This window comes from Mercurialis annua, linkage group LG8 (assembly GCF_937616625.2).
Source record: "Mercurialis annua linkage group LG8, ddMerAnnu1.2, whole genome shotgun sequence".
Classification (NCBI taxonomy): Eukaryota; Viridiplantae; Streptophyta; class Magnoliopsida; order Malpighiales; family Euphorbiaceae; genus Mercurialis; species Mercurialis annua.
Genome location: NC_065577.1, coordinates 14,053,263 through 14,072,530, shown reverse-complemented (window position 1 = coordinate 14,072,530; position 19,268 = coordinate 14,053,263).

The following is a 19,268-nucleotide window of genomic DNA, read 5'->3' as shown; positions in this document are numbered from 1 at the left end:
GGTATTGGTTTGAATTTTGGTTAAGCTTATAGTGAGTTCCTTGTTTTCAAATACATTGGTTTCATTTTAAAGGATTTAACTTTGGATTTTACTCTGGTTGGGTCGGGTTAGACTTATGTCGCCCGACATGTTGTGTTAAGCATATAGTTGATATATGGCTAACACACTACTCTGGGATATGTTGGATTTCGAAAAGGTGTTGTTGAATTATATTACTCTGGATTGTTTTTTGAAAACGAGAACTCACCTAAACTTAACTAGTTATTGTATTGGTTGGATATGTATGTACTTTGGCTTTGGGATTACTGTGTTTCGAATGTTGATCTTTGGTTGTGTTAAGATGCTAGTCCTATATGGTGTCTAGTAATCTTAGAGTTAGGGGTTGTTCAGATTTTAACATATACATTGTTTTAGACCCGTCGACTGCTCGTGCTTCGGAGTCTACGCAGGATTAGCTGTTTGCCAAGATTTACGTGGATAAGCAAGCAGTGAGTTTGTAGTGCTATTTACCGCTTTATTAAGTACCGCAATTTATTTTTAATATTATAAATGCTTTTGAACTGTTTTAAGCGATTATGGATCTGGATTGAAACGAGCTACTCGATAGGCTTGTATCGAGACTGTGTGCACCGGTAAGTACTCTGGGAAACGGCAGACTAAAGTCTTGCTTACGCTGGTATATATATATGACGAGGATTTGTTCCCGTCCACTCTGGGTTTATCGGTATGCTATGTCATACTTACGCTGGGATCATTTCAATACTGTTTTCCATAATCATATTATATTAGTATAAACTGTTTTGATTTAAGGCTTGTATATTTATCATTAGGTGATTTTATGAGTTTTATTTGTGGTACGTGTTATACTGGTGTTATCTGTTTATTGTGTTAAATTCAAGGACAAATTTTTAATTAGTTGGGGAGAATGTAATACCCCGTATTTGTTTTTACGTTCCGCCGTACTTGTTGTGTAATAATAATAAGAATAATAATAAAATATAAAACTCATGCACTTAATTGTACTAGATTGCAAATTCATTATTTTGGTTAGGCCCATTAATGATTAGCTTAGGCCATGCAATTTGTTCCAAATTTATAACAAATTTCCAACTTCTACTAACAATATATTCAGGGGCATCAACTACGATTCTTTTCTAACCCTATTTTATTTCACCTATTCTTTTCTATTTCTGAGACAAACCCTAGCCGTCACTCTTTCAATCAATATTCTCTGAAAATCTCAAGCTTCTCATCCCTCTCAATCTTTGGAAATCGGTAAGTTCTCAGGCCTTGTTCTTCGTTGTTGTTTTCGATATCGTCTTGCCGTTCTTAACTCGTTAACTCGTTCGTTTTAGCATCAAATTGGAATTCGTCTCGTCACAGTTGTAGTTAACATCACCCTCTACAATTCTAAGCTTCGAAATCGTTAAACGGTATGTTAATCTTTCCGTTATAGCCGCTGTCGATTTATCGATTTTCTTGATGTTTGCTGTCGTGATTTTCTTTGCTTGATCCGATGTGATTATTGTTGGTTTGAGTATTGTTTAATCATTGGGTGATTGCTATTATTTGGTTTGCTTATGATTTGGTTAAACTTCTTCTGATTCGTTCTTCTGGAGTTTGAATGTGTTCTGTATGTTGCTGCCATTCTCTGTTTTTGCTACTGCCATTTATGTTTCATTATTGCTGTTGTGACTCTAATGATATAAGGCTTAATCTAATTGAATTTTGTATGTTGTTTAGTAAGTGAGATTATCTCACTGTTGCATGTTATTCTTTGACTTTGAAACCCAGTTCATGCTATTCTTTCCGCCATGCACATACTGTTCATGATATTGGTTTCTTTTGTTTACCTTGTTGATCATTTACTATTAGGATGAATTGATTATTGGGTTTTGTCCTAGCACTGGTTTTGATGTTGTTTGAATTAGAAATGGGCGGCAGTAGCTAATATTCAATTTGTTATGGTCATTTATTTTCTTTTCTTTTTTTTTTGTTTAATTTCAATGGTTTTGGGCTTTGGGCTTCTTATTTCATATGGTTGGATTAATAGTATTAATTAAAGTTTTTTTTAGTTTGATTTGATTTTAATACCGATTTGAAACTAAATTCTCAATTACCGTTAAATTTCTAAATTTGCTATTTGATAATATTATTTTAAATCAAAAAAATAATATTAATATCGATTATAATTTAAATTGTTTTTATTTATTTATTATTATTATATTTTGAGAACGATAATTTATATTATAATCTTTTAAACGAATAATTACTTGGGTAATTGTTAATTTTGAGAATATTGGCTTAAGCGTGCCAATTTGGCTAAATTGTGTTTTAGCTTTTAAATTATCTTCTTAACTATTTTAGTTAAGTAAATTTTGTCGGTAACTATTGGTTACTTGTGTGTTAAGCTATTGAGTTCCATTTTAATATTTGGTTATTATTTTATCGAATTATTCTATAAATATAAACTTGGGTTTATATTTGATAAACGTTTTAAGTCGGGTTAGACTTGGGTCACCCGACAAGTGAGGTTAGCTTGATAGTTATTGGTAACTCAACTAACCCACTATTTGGAAATTATTTATTATTTAAAGTTATTAAATAATATTTATAAATTTGATTTTAAAACAAGAACTCAATAGACTAGTATTTATTGTGCATTTCTACCTACTGGGTATTTTGTGTTGTTTTGGATTGTTTTATTCCGACGTGTTATTTGCGCTAGTCTTATGTGGTGTCTAGTACTCTCTAGAGTTAGGGTCTGTTTTTAATAATTATTTTGTTTGTCTAGACCCGACTACTGTTCGTGCTTCAGAGGCGAACCGGGATTAGTTGCTTGACGGTTATCACGTGGATTAGCAAGCAGTGAGTTTGTATTTACTATTTACCGCTTTATTAAGTAAATTGTTATTTTAATATTAAATATATACTGTACGTATATTTCGAACTGTTTTTATATTATGGCTTCTAGTTGGAACATGATACCTAATGGGCATCATTAGGACTGCGTGCGCACCGGTATTGATCTGGGTAAGGTATATATGGAAATGTGGTAACTCGGTGTGAGCGTAGCTCTCGGGACCAGGTAGAGTAACTCGGTGTAGCTCAGCTCTCGGGACTCTGGTATAAGTGTGGTCAGTGGTAACTCGGTGTAGCTCAGCTCTCGGGACCAGACCTATTGGATTATGTTTATTATTTAGAATTGTGGATTAGGGTTCCAACTATTATTCGTAATATCGTTATTAAATGTTTTAAACGGTTTTAAAGGTTTTCCACTTAATAAATGTAGATAGTGGTATAAACTCATCTCAGTATATCTGACCCCGTTGTTTTCCCAATTTTTCCCAGGGTTATGATCTGAGAGAGTCTGGTGATCTCCGCATTTACTTTTCCTCGGAGGTTCCTTTTATTTTAATAAAACTGTAAAACTGTTTTATTCTTAGACCGCAGTATTAACTAGACGTCTTTGTTATTATTATATATTTTGTCGGATTGGTTCGACTGGTTATATTGCTTTGGCATGTTATATTATTTACATTGGTTTATGATAAATCTATATTAGACTCAGAATTGGATAAGCATGTTATATTAACTGTTGAATATTATAACTGCTAGATTTAGGCTGAAGTCTCGGTTGCCCCGAGCATTGGTTTTCTGCAGGTTTATGTGTTTATTTGGTTAGTTGAAAGGCTAGCTACGGGATTTGGTACTACATTACCCATACCCTAGCGCCGGTCGCGATTCATGAAAATGGGTTGTGACAGTGATTTAGCCAAATACTATTGCAGACGTGCTTCAAAGTTCGGTCAATGAGTGATATAACTCACCATTTCGTCATGACAAGATTTCCCTAGTGTAGAAACGAGTTCAACACAACATTCATGAGAAAGTGTGCCATTCAAGAACACCGATTTAAATATCTCATTTCCACACTTTTTTGTTGCATGACTGGCGCATACATCTAAGAAGTTGAACAATCCTGGGCGTGCCTCTTGCGCAGAAGTTGGTGCTCCTAAATCTAGTGCACAAGTAAACAGTGACATGCTAAGAAAAACAGCAACTGCTATAAGAAGGTTGTTAACTCCCGCCATTTGTTTTCGATAAAATAATATTTACTCAAGTATGGAATGAAGATATCTTTTATGGAGTAATTCTAGTGTTGCACATCAAACTATTTATATATACATGTATTTGTAACTCCTATAAAATATATAATTAAATATGTGCAGTTTCGTTAGTAATTAAAATTTCGTAATGTGTTTCTAAAAACAAACACCTCTACAGGGTAAAATTAAAATATTTGTGCTAATTCATTACGTTACTTATATTTTAAATATCTACAAAACTTACTTATTTAACATTTATAATAAAGTTTGCCATTTAAAACTGTAGCAGCAATGAGCCTTATATATTTATCAATTCAATTCTTTAATAATAGTTTTAAATGAATATATATGTTTATAAAATAAATAGGGTATACAATTATGAATAAGACGCAATCGGATGTGTAATCAACATATATTACATGGATTGATAACCTTAAATGAGGGTTTAATGACATCATTTAGTGGGTTAATCTTAAAATTTAGAACTCGTTTTGGGTGGTACAGAACAATACTAGTCCAAATATTATAAATATACAAGTCCACTACAACTGTTTAATAAAAAAAATTAAAAGAATTATAAATGTGCAAATTGTGAATGTAAGTCTACTAAAATATGTTTCTATCATATACATATTAGAACACGTGAATGTAGGACTATAACATTATACTAAAAATTAAATTTTCTAATCTTTAATGGATAACACTTATATAAAATTAGAAAATGTCTTAGAATTAATTCTAGTGTTTGTACAAAACAATAATTCTTTTGTATTACGTAAGTGTAAGGCTTGAGGTAAGTACAAGAAATCTAAAACAATATCTTAATATCAAATTTCGGATAAGGAATCTACCGCTATTGTTTCCTAAAATTGATTAAAATTCACACCTTTATTATTTACTCAGAAATTATTTAGAATTATATTCGCCCTTCTCAAGGAATTAAATATTTTAACATGCAAATTTAATTCATATAGATTATGTATTAATAAATATTTTTAATTCAGATAATGTAAAATTTACATATGGTTTAGAGTAAAAGAATTTAAATGAAATAAAAAATGACTTAAATGCTTTTAATTTCTCAACACCGTACGAAATAATTCAAAAAGTTAAAGAAATTTAAAATTATAATATCGGCAAATAGATATGTTCGAACTCAAAGAAATTATATAACTCTCTTGGTATGTAAAATATAAAATTAGATATTTAACCCAATTCCACAAAATTTAGTATGTAATTATAAATAATTACTTATGCCATTACAACGCAGAGATTTTTTAGTGGTATACCGTATAAAGATTATTTAAACTGTAAATTTTGAGATTTATGGATAGCAAAAATTAAAAAAAAATCATGCTTCTTTTTTTAATTTAATAAAAACATAAGTCGACTATGCTAGTTGTTGCTTTAATAACATGACTAATACCTTATTTATTTTACTTATTCAGAATTTAATTGTGCAATGAATTTTATATTTTTAAATATACGTCCATTATATACACATTGACATATATTTTATATTTAAAAAACAATTAAATTATGTATTTGTCTTCTAATATTTCTGCTTGTAAAATGTGAGCATCATTTTTTCGATTTTTTTAATAAAAAGTTTGATTAAAAAAAAATGGAATTTCATAGTGCTATAATACAAAGTAATTGATATTATCCTATGTATTCCATAACAAATAATAGAACTTAAGATGTTTTTATTATGTTTTATTTTTAAATTTTACAAAGTGATTATTCCACTTTTCATTATTCGATGCGTAGCATAAGTAGTGCACCGTTTGGACATTGAGAACATAATTGACGAGATTACACGTGTTAGATTTTTATCAGTTTGCAATTGCCTTCGGAAAAAGAAAGGCTAAGAAGAGATGAAGGCTGAGGCACGATACTTAAGGATATAAACAAGGTGATTCTGCAACTAAATATTTATTTGGAATTTCTATTTTATAAGGGAATGGGCTTTTGGCCTTGAGTGGGCCAACTTTCATGCTTACAAGAAATGGATGAAAGATTAACGTGAATTGCATGGATCTTTCATGCATTAATAATATCCTATACAATTTCTCTTTTGTTTTTTTTCCTTTTTTCCTCTTTTGTTTTTATTTTTCTTTTAAATTTTAATAACACCAACTAAAAGAATCGAATCACGACTGAATCAACGAGCGACTAAAATAAAATTAAATAAAACTATTTAATAACAATAATAATAGAATACCTAAACCTTGACGGAATGCAAAAATTATAATTTAAAATAATAATAATAAAAATAAATAATTTAAAAATACGGGATATTACATTCTCCCCAACTTATAAAAAAAATTCGCCCTCGAATTTAAACACATAAACAAATAACATAACGACAAACGTAGTACAGAAATAATCAACTAAAACACATAAACAACGATACACGTACCTCAAGGAAAGAGGAAAGGGTAACGTTTTCGCATATCAGACTCCGTTTCCCAAGTGCACTCCTCTACAGAGTGATTACGCCACAGAACCTTGACCATCGGAATCTCCTTGTTCCGCAACTTACGCACTTGCGTATCAACAATCTCAACTGGCTGTTCCTCATAGGAAAACTCCTGGTCAATCTCAACACTCTGAGGCACAATCACCTGTGAAGGATCGGAAATACACTTTCTCAACATAGAAACATGAAACACAGGATGTACTAACGACATGTCTGGCGGCAGAACCAGACGATATGCCACAGCTCCAATCCTCTATAAAATCTCATAAGGACCAACGTACCTCGGTGCCAACTTTCCCTTGACACCAAAACGAACCACGCCTTTCATAGGCGAAACCCGAAGAAACGCAAAGTCTCCCACCTGAAACTCGATGTCTTTTCTCTTCGGATCAGCATAACTCTTATGCCGACTAAAAGCAGTCTCCAACCTCCGTTTGATCAACGGTACCTTCTCTGAGGTAATCTGAATAATCTCAGCACCAGACAACTTCCGCTCGCCGACCTCTTCCCATCAGATAGGAGATCGACACTTGCGTCCGTATAGAGCCTCATAAGGTGCCATCTCAATGCTCGCATGGTAGCTGTTGTTGTAGGAAAACTCAATCAACGGCAAATGAGTATCCCAGCTACCCTGAAAATCAAGAATGCACATCCTGAGCATATCCTCCAATGTCTGAATAGTCCTCTCAGACTGACCGTCAGTCTGAGGATGAAAAGCTGTACTGAAGTCCAATCGAGAACCCAAGGACTCCTGTAACGCTTTCCAGAACCTCGAAGTGAAAACAAAACCTCTGTCAGAAACAATCAAAACCGGTACACCATGCAAACTGATAATCCTGTCGATGTACAACTGAGCCAACTTCGAAGCAGGATACGAAACCTTAATCGGAAGGAAATGAGCTGACTTGGTCATACGGTCAACTATCACCCAGATGGAATCGTACCCCTGTCGAGTACGTGGTAAACCAACAACAAAGTCCATGGCAATCCGCTCCCACTTCCACTCTGGAATAGGTAGTGGCTGTAGATAGCCAAAAGGTCTCTGATGTTCCAGCTTCACCTGCTGGAAAGTCAGACACTTGGAAACGTACTCTGCAACATCCTTCTTCATTCCGCTCCACCAATACGTACCCTTGAGGTTATGGTACATCTTGGTAGATCCCGGATGAACACTGTAAGCTGACCTATGCGCTTCCTCCAGAATCTGGTCTCTCAAACCATCTAAATCCGGAACGCACAGTCTAGAACCAAACCTGAGAACTCCGTCAACAAAAACAAACTCGGAATTCCCATCCAGATGGATCTCATCCATAACCCGTTTCAATTGTGGATCCTCAGCTTGTAAAGCTTTAATCCTATCAATCAAAACCGGCTGCACCTGCAGTTGTGCCAACAAACTCCCATTCTGAGAAACCTGAAAACCGTAGCCCGAAGCTATCAAACCATGCCACTCTCTAACCATAGGTCTACGTCCAACCTCAGAAATATGGGCCAGACTGCCCGAAGACTTGCGACTCAACGCATCAGCTACCACGTTAGCCTTACCAGGATGGTACTGAATAGTACAGTCGTAGTCTTTCAGCAACTCTAGCCACCTCCTCTGTCTCAGATTCAGCTCTCGTTGATCAAAGATGTACTTCAGACTCTTGTGATCAGTGAAGATCTCGCAAGTCGCACCGTACAAGTAGTGCCTCCAGATCTTCAGAGCAAAAACCACAGCAGCTAACTCCAAGTCATGTGTAGGGTAATTCACCTCATGCTTCTTCAGCTGACGAGAAGCATAGGCGATCACCTGTCCATGTTGCATCAACAAGCAACCCAAGCCAATCCGAGAAGCATCGCAGTACACAGTAAAACCCTCAATGCAAGAAGGCAACGCCAAAACAGGAGCTGTAGTCAGAATCTCCTTCAGCTTCTCGAAGCTTGCCTCACACTTGTCGGTCCATTCAAACTTAACACCCTTCTGTGTCAGTTTAGTCAAAGGTGCAGATATTCGAGAGAAATCCTGCACGAACCGACGGTAGTAGCCAGCTAACCCAAGAAAACTCCTGATCTCGGTAACTGACCTCGGCCTCTGCCAATCCATAACCGCCTTAATCTTCTTCGGATCGACCTTGATCCCATCCTTCGACACCACGTGTCCTAAGAAGGTAACCTGTTCCAGCCAAAACTCGCACTTTGAGAACTTAGCATACAACTGATGCTCTCGCAAGGTCTGTAGTATAGTCCTCAAGTGATAAGCATGCTCCTCCTCACTCCGAGAATAAATCAGGATGTCATCAATGAAGACGATAACAAACTGATCCAAAAACGGCTTGAAAACCCGATTCATCATGTCCATAAACGCTGCTGGTGCGTTAGTCAACCCAAACGACATGACTAGAAACTCAAAATGCCCATAACGCGTTCTGAAAGCAGTCTTAGGCACATCGACATCCCGAATCCGAAGTTGATGATACCCGGATCTCAAGTCAATCTTGGAAAAGCACTACGCACCTTGCAACTGATCAAACAAGTCGTCGATGCGAGGAAGAGGATATCTGTTCTTGATGGTAGCCTTATTCAACTGTCTGTAGTCGATACAAAGTCGAAAAGAACCATCCTTCTTCTTAACAAACAGAACTGGAGCACCCCACGGAGAAGTACTCGGTCTGATGAAGCCACTGTCCAACAGTTCTTGTAACTGCTCCTTCAACTCCTTCAACTCAGCAGGAGCTATCCGATACGGCGGTATCGAAATAGGACCAGTTCCAGGAACAACGTCAATGCAGAACTCGATATCCCGATCAGGTAGTAATCCAGGCAACTCCTCTGGAAAAATATCAGTGAACTCATTCACTATAGGGACAGTGTTCATACTGCCCACCTCAGCATCCATGTCTCGAACCACAGCTAAGAAAGCTTGACAACCCTTACTCATCATCCGCTTTGCCTTGATCGCAGAAATCAGATTCTTCGGTGTCTCCGCCTTTTCCCCTTGAAAAGAAAAGGGTAGATCACCTGGAATCCGAAACTCAACCGATTTCTCTCGACATTCGATCGAAGCATAATGGCGTGCCAGCCAATCCATCCCCAAAATCACGTCAAATGAAAGAACATCCAAAACAACTAAGTCAGCACGCAAGTCTCTTCCATGGATAACCACGGAACACGATGGATACACAACATCCACCACCACACAGTCAGATAAGGGAGTAGAAACAGATAAAGGTTCACTCAGACTTGTTGGTGTTACACCCAACTTAGCAGCAAAACACGTAGACACAAAAGAATGGGTTGCACCCGCATCAAATAAAACAAGTGCATCTACGAAAGAGATTTGAAGAGTACCTTGCACCACTGCGTTAGATGCATGAGCATTCTGAGGAGTCAAGGTGAAAACTCTAGCCTGACCCTGACTCTGCTGCTGAGAGCTCTGCCCGGTACCATAGCTGCTAGAACCTCTACCACCGTTGCCACGGCCTCCAAAACCACGCCCTCCAGAACCTCGGCCTCGCTGGCCACCAAAAGAAGCAGCAGGTTGAGAAAACCCTGCTGGTGCAGAGAACGCTGGTCTCTGACTCTGATAGGATGGCTGAGCGACACTAGCTGCCGACATCTGTTGCCCAGATGCCTGACACTCTCTGGCAAAGTGACCCGGCTGGCCACAAGTAAAACAGCCCCCTGGTGCTAAACGACACTCGCATAGATGTCGACGTCTGCAGTTTTGGCAGAAAGGAAAACTAGCACCTCCGCTGTTACCGTGCCCAAAACTGCGGCTGCTACCGCTGTTGCCTGAACTGTAGGTGTACGGCTGATAACTCTTCTTGACACCCCTCTTCTTGTTCTTGTACTGAGAAGGTGTAGATTGGTAGCTACCACCACCACTCTGCTGTCCAGGGCCAGAAGACTTCTTGGTCTGAGAAGGACCAGAAATATCCCCAAACTGCAGTAACAAGCTCTCCATACGCCGAGCACTGTCTACTACGTCTGTAAAATCTCTGCGTGTCTCGGTCAGCAAACTCACAAAATCGCGCCCTAAGCCATTTACGTATCTGTTGTTCACCCTTTCCTGATCTGTCTGCAAGTCCGGCGCGAACCGACCCAACCTCACGAACTCTGTCGTATACTCGGATACTGACCTATCATCCCTAGTCAGCGTAAGCAACCTGTCTCTGTGACCCTCTGTCACTGAAAACGGCAAGAAGAAAGCTCTGAATCTCGCCACAAACTGAGCCCAAGAGATGGTAGCCATGTCAGCATGAACAGAGCTACGAAACCAGTCCCCAGCTGAACCCTTCATTAACATCTCGACTAGAACGACGGTCTGACGCTCAGTTGCCTGTAGTCGCCGAGCATTCTGCTCAACCTCTTCGAGAAAGTCCAGTGCGTCTCCAGAACCGTCAAACTCTGTTGGCTTCAACCTCATGTAAGCCAAAACCAAATCTCTGTCAGTGGTTCCGACACCACCAACTGCTGCACCACCAGCCTGTGGTTGCTGCTGCTGAACAATCTGACCCAACACTGCATACTGATCCTGCATGGCGACTTGTCCCGCCTGCAGCTGAACTTGGTTGAGTTGTAAAGCAGCAACTCCGGCCAAAAATATGTTGAAGTCAAAGTCCTCCAACTCAGGTTGTGCCGCACCTGGTGCTTGAGCACCCCCTGCAGCACCGCGTCCTACGCCTCTGCCTCTACCTCTGCCAGCTTGGCCTCGGCCACCACGACCTCGACCAGCTCGACCCCGACCAGCTGGGCCTCTGCGTGCTAGTCCTCTACCAGCATGAACCTCAGGTTCATTTTTATCCACCTCCATAGAGATCGCGTCATCAGCCTCAGCATTTTGCTGAGCCGCAGCACGAGTACGAGTATTCATTCCTAAGAATGAAACAAGAACAATTTTAAATAACACAGCAAATTTCATACCCAAGCATGAAATAGAACAAGCACCAATTAAGATTTCCCGAGAAATCAACAACGATAAAAATTTATTCACCCAAGTGAAAACAACCACATAATAAGAAATAAGCAATTAAATCCACACGACTGACTCACGACATTCCTATAGGAGTAGGCAGAAAGTTTTGAAAACAAAAGATAACGTTTCAAAGACAAGACTCGAATCCTAATCCCGCAGTAGTTCCTAGGGCAAATTAACCACTTAACATGCCAAACAAATAAACACTTAACATTTAAAAGGCCTTGGTTTGAAACCAAAGCTCTGATACCAAGTTTGTCACGACCCATTTTCATGAATCGCGACCGGCGCTAGGGTATGGGTAATGTAGTACCGAAACCCGTAGCTAGCCTTTCATTTATCACATAAGCACATAAACCTGCAGAAAACCAATGCTCGGGGGCAACCGAGACTTCAGCCTAAAACTAGCAGTTATAACATTCAACAGTTAATATAACATGCTTAATCAATTCCGAGTCTAATATAGATTCATCATGAATCAATGTAAATAATACAGCATGCCAGAGCAATATAACCAGTCGAACCAATCCGACAAAATAAATAATAATAATAAAGACGTCTAGTTACTACTGCGGTCTAAGAATAAAACAGTTTTACAGTTCTACTAAAATAAATGGAACCTCCGAGGAAAAGTAAATGCGGAGATCACCAGACTCTCTCAGATCATAACCCTGGGGAAAATTGGGAAAACAACGGAGTCAGATATACTGAGATGAGTTCATACCACTATCTACATTTATTAAGTGGAAAACCTTTAAAACGCTTAAAACATTTGATAACAATATTACGAATAATAGTTGGAACCCTAATCCACAATTCTAAATAATAAACATAATCCAATAGGTCTGGTCCCGAGAGCTGAGCTACACCGAGTTACCACTGACCACACTTGTACCAGAGTCCCGAGAGCTGAGCTACACCGAGTTACTCTACTTGGTCCCGAGAGCTATGCTCACACCGAGTTACCTCATTACCATAATTACCTTTCCCAGATCATTACCGGTGCGCACGCAGTCCTAATGATGCCCATTAGGTAGCATGTTCCAACTAGAAGCCATAATATAAAAACAGTTCGAAATATACGTACAGTATATATATATTTAATATTAAAATATCAATTTACTTAATAAAGCGGTAAATAGTAAGTACAAACTCACAGCTTGCTAATCCACGTGAATACCGGCAAACAACTAATCCTGGTTCGCCTCTGGAGCACGAACAATAGACGGGTCTAGACAAATAAAATAATTATTAAAAACAGACCCTAACTCTAGGGAGTACTAGACACCACATAGGACTAGCACAATTAACATGTCGGATTAAACAATCCAAAGCACACACAAATAATACCCATTAGGTAATAAAGCCCAATTTAAATAAGTCTATTGAGTTCTCGCTTAAAATTCAATTTATAAATATTATTTAATAACTTTAAATAATAAATAATTTCCAAATAGTGGGTTAGCCGAGTTATCATAAACTACCAAGCTAACCTCACTTGTCGGGCGACCCAAGCCTAACCCGATTCAAAACGTTTATCAAATACAAACCCAAGTTTATATTTAAAATAAATTAACAAAATAGTAATCCATTTTAAAAACGGAACTCAATAACTTCAATTTCAAGTAACCCAAGTTACAACCCAAAAATTTAATCATTTTAAGTTTATAAAATTTTAGGGGCTAAATTGTACTTTAGCCAATTAGGGGCTAAACTGTACTTTAGCCAATTTGATATCCGAAATCAATTTAATTGCTTTTGTTTATAATTAAAACAAAATATAGGGTTATTAACCCAAGGCTCACTTAAATAAATTATAAAACTCGTTTAGGGACTAAATTGTAATTTAGTCAAATATACGTCAAAAGATATTCGAAGTCCAATATAATTACTCTGAAAAAATATTATCATAAATAACCAATAGAATCAATTTATTAATTCATTACTAATTAAGGAAAACACCCAAAATTAAATAAGGCCCAATAGAAATGATTATAACATTCCCTCCATGCAACCCAAACTTACGTTGAACCCAATTGAGAAAAGCAACTAATTCAGTGACCTAAGTGTACCATTTACCATCATTTTCACAATTCAAACAAAACAAGAAAGAGCCCGCCATAACATCATCTCTGCATATAAACTTATTACAGAACTTGGAAACATGAAACTTTAACTTTCAACACAATACTCATAATTCTTTAACAAATCACTTTTAAACCAAATCAAAATAAAATAACTTTAGTATTATCAAACACAAAAACTATCGATCCTTAAAACAAAACGAGAATCATGACCGGCAATGGAATAATCTCAAACGATAGCTTAACCATTTAACAACTAACATTCTAAGTGATTTGTAATCCTTAACATAGCAAAATCCAAGCCAAAGTTCATGAAGGGAATCGGCAGTAGCTATTTAAACTAGAAACAGTTTATATGAACAACGAAATGGTAAAACGGCGGCGATTGAAACGAGGTCGATTACGTACCGTTTTGCAAAATCAAAGAGTAGAATCGTAGAGAATTGAGTCTAGAATCTCTGAGACGAAGCGGAATTGATTTCGATCTAAGAACGAGCAAGAACGATTCAATTTACGGAAGTGCCGTTTATAAGTTAAAACAGAAAATTAAGAACGAAGAAGAACATGAGACTTACCAAGATCAATGAAGAAGAAGAGATGGGGTTGTGTTGTTTATGATCATCAAAACTCAAAGAAGTCGGCTAGGGTTTTGTATTAAACGTTGATGAATAAATCAAATGGACGGCGTGTTTAAATAGGAAAGAAATGAGCATAAGTATCGCTGAAACGTTAGCAGCAATACAAAGGGCAAGACCTGCTCAAAATAATGGAGGAATGAATGGGCCAATATGAATGTGTGGGCTGCATTAATTTGGCCACTAAACAACAACGTGAAAAGGACTTAATAGAAATGCATGGTTTGCATGCATGACTTTATCCATTTATTTATTTTTTCTTTTAAAAAAATTAATAATACTAACCACACTAATCGAACCACGACCGAATCAACGAACGACTCTAATAAATTAAATAAAAATGTTTAATAATAATAATAATAATAATTTACCTAAAACTTGACGGAATGCAAAAATAAAAATTTAAAAAAAAACGGGATATTACATTCTCCCCAACTTATTAAAAATTCGTCCTCGAATTTAGAACTCAAAACTCAAAGCATATCAACACGTAAGGCACACAAGATCACACAATGATAACACATAATCAAGGACACACGTACCTCAAGCAAAGAGTAAAAGGATAACGTTTCCGCATATCAGATTCCGTCTCCCAAGTACACTCCTCTACAGAATGATTGCGCCAGAGAACTTTGACCATCAGAATCTCCTTGTTCCGCAATTTACGCACTTGCGTATCAACAATCTCAACTGGTTGTTCCTCATAGGACAGCTCTTGGTCAATCTCAACACTCTGAGGCACAATCACGTGCGAAGGATCGGAAATGCACTTCCTCAACATAGAAACATGAAACACAGGATGTACTAACGACATGTCTGGCGGTAGAACCAGACGATAAGCCACAGCTCCAATCCTCTCCGAAATCTCATAAGGACCAATATACCTCGGTGCCAACTTTCCCTTGACACCAAAACGAACCACGCCTTTCATAGGCGAAACCCGAAGAAATACGAAATCACCAACCTGGAACTCAATGTCTTTCCTCTTCGGATCAGCATAACTCTTATGCCGACTAAAAGCAGTCTCTAACCTCCGCTTAATCAACGGTACCTTCTCTGAGGTAATCTAAATAATCTCCGCTCCCGAGAGTTTACGCTCTCCGACCTCCTCCCAACAGATAGGAGATCTACACTTGCGCCCGTACAAAGCCTCATACGGCGCCATCTCGATACTCGCGTGGTAACTGTTGTTATAAGAAAACTCAATCAACGGAAAATGAGTATCCCAGCTACCCTGAAAATCGAGAACACACATCCTGAGCATATCCTCCAACGTCTGAATAGTCCTCTCAGACTGACCGTCAGTCTGAGGATGAAAAGCTGTACTGAAATCCAACCGAGAACCCAAGGATTCCTGTAACGCTTTCCAGAACCTCGAAGTAAACACAGAACCTCTGTCTGAAACAATGGAAACCGGTACACCATGCAAACTGACAATCCTGTCGATGTACAACTGAGCCAACCTCGAAGCAGTATACGAAACCTTAATCGGAAGGAAATGAGCTGACTTGGTCATACGGTCAACTATCACCCAAATGGAATCGTACCCCCGTCGAGTACGTGGTAAACCAACCACAAAATCCATAGCAATCCGCTCCCACTTCCACTCTGGAATAGGTAGTGGTTGCAAATAACCAAAAGGTCTCTGATGCTCCAGCTTCACCTGCTGGCAAGTCAGACACTTAGAAACATACTCAGCGACATCCTTCTTCATCCCGCTCCACCAGTAGGTACCCTTAAGATCATGGTACATCTTAGTAGAACCCGGATGAACACTATAAGCAGACTTGTGCGCTTCTTCCAGAATCTGGTCTCTCAAACCATCTGAGTCCGGAACACACAATCTCGAACCATGTCTCAGAACTCCATCAACAAAAGTAAACTCAGAATTACCGTCCTGCTGAACCTCCTCAATAATCCGCTTCAACTGTGGATCCTCAGCTTGTACAGCTTTGATCTAATCAATCAAAACGGGTTGCACTTGTAAATGTGCTAACAAACAACCAGCCTGAGAAATCTGCAAACCATAGCCCGAAGCTATCAAACTGTGCCACTCTCTAACCATGGGTCTACGCCCAATCTCAGAAATATGAGCCAAACTGCCCGAAGACTTGCGACTCAACGCATCGGCTACCACATTAGCCTTACCAAGATGGTACTGAATAGTATAGTCGTAGTCTTTCAGCAACTCTAGCCACCTCCTCTGCCTCAAGTTCAATTCTCTCTGATCAAAGATATATTTCAGACTCTTATGATCAGTGAAAATTTCACAAGTAGCACCATACAAATAATGCCTCCAGATTTTCAGCGCAAAGACCACAGCTGCCAATTCTAAATCATGAGTAGGGTAATTCACCTCATGCTTCTTCAACTGTCTGGAAGCATAGGCAATCACCTGTCCATGTTGCATCAGAACGCAACCCAAACCAATCCGAGACGCATCACAATACACTGTGAAACCATCAATGCCAGAAGGCAATGCCAAAACCGGAGCCGTAGTCAAAATCTCCTTGATCTTCTCAAAGCTTGCCTCGCACTTATCAGTCCACTCAAACTTAACACCCTTCTGTGTCAGTTTAGTCAACGGTGTAGATATTCTGGAAAAATCTTGCACGAACCGACTATAGTAGCCAGCTAAACCCAGAAAACTTCTGATCTCGGTTACTGACCTTGGCCACTGCCAATCCATGACCGCCTCAATCTTCTTCGGATCAACCTTGATCCCATCTTTCGACACCACGTGTCCTAGAAAGGTAACCTGATCCAACCAGAACTCACATTTTGAGAACTTAGCATACAACTGATGCTCACGCAACGTCTGTAGTATAGTCCTCAAATGATAAGCATGCTCCTCCTCACTCCGAGAATAGATCAAAATGTCATCAATGAAGACGATAACAAATTGATCCAAAAACGGCTTGAACACTCTGTTCATCATATCCATAAACGCTGCTGGTGCATTCGTCAGACCAAAGGACATAACCAGAAACTCAAAATGTCCATAACGAGTTCGAAATGCAGTCTTAGGCACATCTGCATCACGGATCTGTAGCTGATGATACCCAGACCTCAAATCAATCTTGGAAAAACACTTCGCACCCTGCAACTGGTCAAACAGATCTGTAGTCGATACACAGTCGAAAAACACTTCGCACCCTGCAAGAGGATATCTGTTCTTGGCAGTAGCCTTGTTCAACTGTCTGTAGTCGATACACAGTCGAAAGGAACCGTCTTTCTTCTTTACAAACAGAACTGGAGCACCCCACGGAGAAGTACTCGGTCTGATGAACCCGCTATCCAACAACTCTTGTAACTGGTCCTTCAACTCCTTCAGCTCTGCAGGAGCCATCCGATACGGCGGTATCGAAATCGGAGCTGTACCAGAAACCACATCAATGCAAAACTCAATATCACGATCAGGTGGTAATCCAGGCAATTCCTCTGGAAATACATCAGTGAACTCATTCACTATCGGAACACTATGCATATCACCACTACTAGTCTCTAAATCACAAACCACGGCAAGAAAACCCTGGCAACCCTTGCCTAACATCCGCTTCGCCTTGATGGCGGAAATCAGATTCTTAGGTGTCTCTGCCTTTTCTCCCTGAAAGGAAAAAGGTAGATCACCTGGAATCCTGAACTCGACTGACTTCCCTCGACAGTCAATAGAAGCATAATGGCGCGACAGCCAATCCATCCCCAAGATGACATCAAAAGAAAGAACGTCAAGCACAATCAAATCAGCACATAATTCTCTACCCTGAATAACCACTGGACACGAAGGATAAACAACGTCCACTACTACACCTTCAGACATAGGTGTAGACACAGCTAGAGGTTCACTCAAAACAGATGGTGCCATACCCAATTTCCCAGCAAAACATGTAGATACAAACGAATGGGTTGCACCCGCATCAAATAACACTAAAGCATCTATAAAAGAAATCGGAATGGTACCTTGCACCAATAGGTCTGGTCCCGAGAGCTGAGCTACACCGAGTTACCACTGACCACACTTTGACCATATCCAGAGTCCCGAGAGCTGTGCTACACCGAGTTACTCTATTTGGTCCCGAGAGCTATGCTTACACCGAGTTACCACATTTCCATATATAGCTTACCCAGATCATTACCGGTGCGCATACAGTCCTAATGATGCCCATTAGGTAGCATGATCCAACTAAGAGCTATAATATAAAAACAGTTCGCAATATACGTACAATATAACGGTATATAGTAAGTACAAACTCACTGTTTGCTCATCCACGTGATAACCTGGCAAGCAACTAATCCTGATTCGTCTCCGAAGCACGAACAGTCGACGAGTCTAGACAATATAAATCAGAATTAAAACATGTCCTAACTCTAGAGAGCACTAGACAACACATATGACTAACACAAACATCAACGAGCCAAGACATTCATCAAACACAAAGCAAACACACTTACTCTATCCATAGCCAAAGCATAAACCAAAGTAGAGTAATCATAGATACTCAATATAACCGAAGTCATACGATAGCCAAGTCAAATTGAGTTCCCACTTTGAAAACATAATCCGGAAATCATTTCAATAACTTAGTTAAAATTATAAAACTAAGTTTAAACCAAAGTGGCGAGCTAGCCGATTATCACAACTGCCAAGTCTATACTCACAAATTGGGCGACCCAAGTATAACCCAAACCAAACATCCAACCAAAGTAAAAAATTTCTTTTAAAGTCCGGAATCATTTAAATATACTAAAGTATCAATTTAGAAAACAAGGGAATTCAATTAAACATTAAAACCCAAGTATAACATCATAATTATAAAGTGTTCGATAAAAGTCCCCAAAGGACAAACACAGCCAAATAAGCCAAACACCAATATACAACATCCCTAGCATGCTTAATAATCACATTTTATGTAACACATGTCATAGCAAAACATTTGGAATCATCATATTTTTCACAACATCACCAATTAAGCATTCATGGCACTTAGCCCAAAACGAGAC